At 42.4% G+C, this 6373-nt stretch overlaps 1 long non-coding RNA gene across 1 annotated transcript; it reads left to right on the top strand.

The window, feature by feature from the left end:
• Positions 1 to 5143: 5143 nt before the first annotated feature.
• Positions 5144 to 6373, top strand: LOC133708344 (uncharacterized). The gene is made up of 4 exons (XR_009845763.1): positions 5144 to 5561; positions 5661 to 5807; positions 5921 to 6055; positions 6180 to 6373. It is a non-coding gene; the product is annotated as an uncharacterized LOC133708344 (long non-coding RNA).

Genomic DNA, 6373 nt, shown 5'->3' with positions numbered 1-6373 from the left:
GGCAAAGAAAGCGCCAGTTCATGACAAAGGCAATTCAGATTGTGGCATTTAAGAGCTTTATGGCCTATTTAGAGGCCTATATGGAATCAGTCAAGTATTATCAGTCAAGCCAATACAAGTGGCTTTGGAGCAACGATGTTATAAGAGCAGTGCTGATTCAAGACCTCTTCAGTCAAGACGAAGACCTTTGACTTCGAGGTCTGGGGGGCAATGTTTGGACCCAAAATGAGCATTTTGGTTTGACAAAGCGTGTCTTGGAGAAATTGAGCCAATATCAGTGGCTCACATATATATTTTCGATAAGTTCAAAAATATATTATTAAGAGGCTAAATAAGGCCTACCAAACATGGAAATGAAAAATCAACTTTAGCACATTTTCCTACTTCGGCTAGGAGAAAGCGAGCTAGACAAGAAATGAGGGATGGCGGACTAACCATCCGAACTCCAAATGAGTTGAAACTTTCCAGATTAATTCTAGACATCCCATTGATCATTTCTTATGAAGAGTGCCAAAGCTCGTTCGGAGTGGAAAACCTTCAAACAAACAGTCCAATTTTCTGCAGAAGCAAAACTTGGAAACTGGACCTGTAAGAGGTCCAGCAGCATTTCCGGCCCAACCACATGGAAATAAATTCTGAAATTTTACCACAATAATCTACATTCATGGTGGATCATTTCATATGAAGAAATCGAAGGTTGAATCTGAGTTCTTAGTGGAGATAAAAATTGAGGGATAAGGGAGCAGAAAATGACTTAAACCTAACATTCCATTAGTGTTTAAGTGCTTGAACCTAACAATTCCATAAACTCATAAGTGCTCCATAAACTCATAAGTGCTCCATTATGATTTGTTTAAATGCCAAATAGTGTTGCTTGGTAGCCTATAAATAGAGGCTACAACATAGAACAATTCACTCATTCACACAATTCAACAAACATCTCTAAGATGATCTAAGTTCTCTCTAGAGCAACCTCTCTAAGAGCAACTCCTCTCTTTCTCCTTCTCTTATCGGTGATCACACTCTAAGTCCTAGTCTCCTTTGGAGCCGACTATTAGTGCCACCAAACCCTCTGTCAACGTACTTCGGTCCTAGTCTCCTTGGGAGCCGATTGTAGTACCACGACCAAAAACACCACAAAAGACTCATTCATACATCAAAACATCTCTAAGATGATCTAAGTTCTCTCTAGAGCAAACCTCTCTAAGAGCAACTCCTTTCCTTCTCTTTCTCTTATAGGTGATCACACTCTAAGTCCTAGTCTCCTCAGGAGCCGACTATCAGTGCCACCAAACCCTCTGTCAAAATGCTTCGGTCCTAGTCTCCTCGGGAGCCGACTGTAGTACCGCGACCACAACGGTTACGGAACCAGCCAAGCAAGGGTAACGCCCTAGCAACCCAGCCAAGCTAAAGTCACGCTTTAGCAAGTTCTCCCCACTTCCCGGTGATTTTCGCTCTGCTCGATCTACGACGTCGAGTATCGATTGTGTGAACAAGAAGAAACTCAACAAAAGTCCTCACCACGAGGCATAAAGAATCCCGCGACGAGGTTGGTGCTCTCCTCGTCTACAATCGCTTGATAGAAGTCAGGTCAAGGGACACCCCCGACGACCGCACCCGAACGGTGCTGGCACGCCCACGCAAGAAAAGAGACTGTTGACCAGCTCAAGAAAAACTGGAGACAAACACGTAAGTAGACCCCCTACCCATGAGAGTGTGGGAGCTGAAAGATCGAAAAAAGTGAATTGCCAAGGACCGGTTAAGAGCATATTTGTTTTATGTTCTATTTAGGGTATTGAGTTGACCGGGTAGATCGAGGTCCAACCGAAGGCGGAAATTGCTGAAATTTCTACCACTAACATATATTCATATGAAAACAACATCCAGCGGTTCATTTTAAAAAATTCCATTTCATCCCCCATTTTCCTCATGAAGGGTAACAAGCCTAATAAATTAGTTATACTACATTACAAGGCATATAAGGATTATGTGCGATCCAAAAATTTTGAAATGAAAATCGACCAATCTGAAAATTCTCATATGTTTATACAACATTGATAGGTATTGTGTAAAGAAATTAGGCCGATCTGCCGTGAATAAGGCGTCCAACGTAGCGGTCAACGCTTTGCACAAGCAAACTTCCCTACGGGGAGCGGCACCATGCGCGGACAAACGTTGCGGAATTTTGACATCCGTAAGTAGACCCCCTACCCATGAGAGTGTGGGAGCTGAAAGATCGAAAAAAGTGAATTTCCAAGGACCGGTTAAGAGCATATTTGTTTTATGTTCTATTTAGGGTATTGAGTTGACCGGGTAGATCGAGGTCCAACCGAAGGCGGAAATTGCTGAAATTTCTACCACTAACATATATTCATATGAAAACAACATCCAGCGGTTCATTTTAAAAAATTCCATTTCGTCCCCCATTTTGCTCATGGAGGGTAACCTCAATCATTTAAATGCAATGTATAAGTTATACAACTTTAGGAGGCAAATTGGTATAGACCAACATATTTGTAATTAAATTTGAAATTTTTATCTTATATCTACGCACATTCATTGATGAAATATTTAAAAATGTGATGTAAAAAAATTAGCACGTTTTGCGGTTGTCACGCCATCGGTCAACCAAGAAAACATACAAGTGAATATGGTTGACCAATCCGATCGGGTTCGAAACTATGGTGAAATTGACTAAATTTTTAACCACACGCATAATTTATTGTAATAATCACATCGAACGGTTGATTTTCTCATTTTCTTTGAATTGATAGAGGTTGCTCTTTGGAGTGTATGATATATAAATATAGATTTATAAAAAAATTAGTGTCCATTCTCTTTGGAGTGTATGATATAAAAATTAGATTTACATAAATTAATTGGGTTCAAATGTTCAATCTAATACCCATTCTCTAAAATAACATATTTCTTATTTCTTTTTATGTAAATATGTAATATAGAAAAATAATAAAAATAATATATAAATTTTAGGGTAGGGCCGGGTAGGGCTTTTAGGGCCGGGCCGGGCTTGGCCCTAACGGGCTCAAACGGGCCGGGCCGTAGGGTAGGGCCGGGCTTCATTTGCATGACCCTTACCCTACCCTATTTGAGAAAGGATAGGGCCGGCCCGCCCTAATGTAAGGGCCGGGTAGGGCTTCGGCCCTACGGGCCGGGCGGGTTTAGGGCCTAAGGGCTAAATGATGAGGCCTAGACACGGGATGGTTTCTAGAGAGAGAGGGTCCTCCTTCTCTCTAGAAATTTTCTCAAACCAAGACTCCATTTTGACAGTCTTATCACTTCAGCCGTCTCCTCCACCACCACCACTACCACCACTACCACCACTTTTATCTTCACCTCCACCATATCCACCCAGCGTTTATCTACACCAGATCTGCTCATTCCCTCTTTCATTTTCATCATCTTTCTTCTCCCTCTACCTCTTCCAGTTTCCCCATCTACCCACCACACTTTGCTGCCATCTTGAGCTTTCCCATGGCTAGACGAGCTCAAATTCATACCATTTTAGGGTTTCTACTTTTTAATTTTTGGCTTCTGTCTTTTAATTTGGCTAAGCCCATTATAAGTTTTATTTTGTTTATGCTGGGCCTTTTTGCTCTTGTTGTCGAGCCTATGTACCCCTTATTTCTATAGCCTATAGGGCTGGTAAATCCAGCCGAGACAAACCAGCTAACCGTATCCATCCCGAACCAAGTTTGTCGGTAGCCGACAATTTCGGTAACCGAAGTTGTGGTACGGTATAACCGAACCGAGATGGGGTAACTGGTACGGTACTGGTATTGAATTTTACAGAAATACGGTATACCGTACCGTACCACATATTTAATCCCTAATCCCTCATTCCCTCAAACGCAGTCTCCCTCTCTCTCGAACCCAAGGTCCCCAACCCTCAAACTCTCTTGCTGTCACTCCCTCAGACGGAGACCTTAGTCTCCCTCTCTCTTGAACCCGAGGTCCCCAGCCCTCAAACTCTCTCGCTGTCACTCCCTCAGACGGAGACCTCACACTCTCTCGAATCCGAGCTCATCTGCCCTCAAACTTTGTTGCTATCACTCCCGTTGTCGTCGAACGGGCTTTGGCCATAGGCGACGATGGTAGATGGGAGGAGGAAGGAGAGTTCAGGGGCGCTGAGGGGTGGGTTTTCAGATCTTGCAGACCTAGAGGGGTTGGGATTTGGATCATGGTTGCTAGTTTGGGGTCGGAGGAGATTGAAACGGATCTCAGCCGTCGATTTGGGGGAGTTGTGACTACCAAGCCTCGACGAGCAGCAGAGGTTGGATAGTTGTTGTTGGTTTGGGGTCGGCGACTGAAGCAGCGGACTGGGTGGTGGTGAATTGGGTCTGCGGCAGCTGGGGATAGTTTCCTTGTGCTAGTCCGACAGTGGTGGGTCGGCGCGATGATGGCTGTCCCGGCGGTGGTGGAGGGATGGCAGAGGTGGTGGTGTCGGGTTGGGATTGACTCTGCAAGATCTGGGCTTGCCTTGCCTAGCGGGCCTTAACATTCTCCTTGCTCCTTTGGTTTGGGCTCAATTCTTGGGCTCTGGCCGGATTGTGGCCTAATTGTAAACTCGGTTGGAGACCCAACCAACCGATACCAACCGACTATCTCGGTATACCGAGAAGTTGGTAAACCGATTTCTATGGCTGGTAATGGTAGCCTATTTTGTGTACCAAGAATGTCCGGTACGGTAGATGGTATTGGGCTTGAATGTCCGGTACCGTACTGAACCCACCCCCAGCCTATATATCTCTTTATGCTAGGCTTTTTTGTACCTATTGTGGTGGGTATTTTGGATCATCTAATACAATTTACTTTCTTTGACAAAAAAAAAAAAATATATATATATATATATATATATATATATATATATATATATATATAGATAATATAATAATTTAAAATTTGAAAGTCTTGAGAAATAGAAAAATAGAAACCAATTCTTTAATTTAATTTACCAAAATAAAAAGAAAATTGTTAGAGATAGATATGGATAAGTCAATTTATAGTGGCCCACAGCCCTCACTTCTCTCCTATAGTGATCCGACACGTGTAATATTGTTAGACATATATTTTTTCCTATAAATTCATTGGACCAAAGGAAAAGTGCACATGGCCTGGCCGCCTGGCCGGAAAAGTTCACAAATTCCACATGCCTGTACTCTCTCTGAACTCACTGCTCTCTCTGACTCTGACTCTTTGACCCTCTGCGCTCTATCTCCCTCTTCATGCATATATCGATCGAGATAAACACACCCTCTCTCTCTCTCTCTCTCTCTATCTCTCTCTCGTCCAGTCAAGTTCATGCATATTTCGTTGAGTTAACTTTCTGACATGTCTCACTGCAAGAGCTCTATATAACACTTCTTTTAAGATCAATCATTCAAAAAAAAGAAAAAGAAAAAGAGAAGATGGCAAATCACGCTTCATGGCGGAATTACCTTCAGACCCATCTCATGTGTGCGATTAACGGTCATCAGCTCACCGAAGGGGCTATTGTTGCCCGACAGGGCTCCATTTTGGCCCAAACCGAGGAATTTCCTTCAGTACGTTTAGTCTCTCTCTCATTTTATATGTCTTTGTTCTTATATTTTAAAGCATATGTAATAGATACTTTAATTACTTGGTTTCTACGTGCTGTATAGTTTCGGGCAACAGAAATGGCAATTCTACTGCGTGAACTTAGAGAACCGGGATCAACTACAGTGACCAAGGAAGGCTTTCTTTTCGGAGGCCAGAATTATACTACTGAAGACGGACTAAATGATGATATGATTCTAGGGACCCGGCCGGTGAGTATATATAGTAAGATATACCTGCGTGTGTCTGTATATGACTCTTGATTAGTTAATTTAATTCAAATACTGGAACAATGGTCATGATTGATTTGGTATTTGTACATCAGGGGCTCAATATTACTTTTAAGCTGACCCCAACCACCATTATCATTGGAACATATAACCCTGCAGTGTCGAATCCGGCGGTCTGTAACCAAATTGTCCGCAATCTGGGGGATTTCCTTGTTAGCCGCGGTGTCTAGGTAATTATCAATTAATTAACACTTCTTTTCAAGCATCAGTGCTCTAGCTAGTTCTTCGAGTTTTTGCGCAATTTGTACTCTATATTGCCTTTTAATTATATTTCTACCTTTTAAATTTCCTCAGGAATTAGAAGCATAGGCAAGCGAGGAGCGTGGAGTACGTGTTTACCAAGTGGTTACTGTCCCTAGTGCGATGGACTTATATTATATCTTTGAACTGGTGCTTTCTCGAGTTCTTAAGTAGTACCATTATCTTATCTTAATTTATCCTACTTTGTAGTCTGTTAAGTGTGAGCGTTTTATGTATTAATGCCAGAT

This window comes from Rosa rugosa, chromosome 5, assembly GCF_958449725.1.
Source record: "Rosa rugosa chromosome 5, drRosRugo1.1, whole genome shotgun sequence".
Taxonomy (NCBI): domain Eukaryota; kingdom Viridiplantae; phylum Streptophyta; class Magnoliopsida; order Rosales; family Rosaceae; genus Rosa; species Rosa rugosa.
Note: the sequence above shows the minus strand (reverse complement) of the source record. Positions and strands in the feature narration are given on the sequence as shown.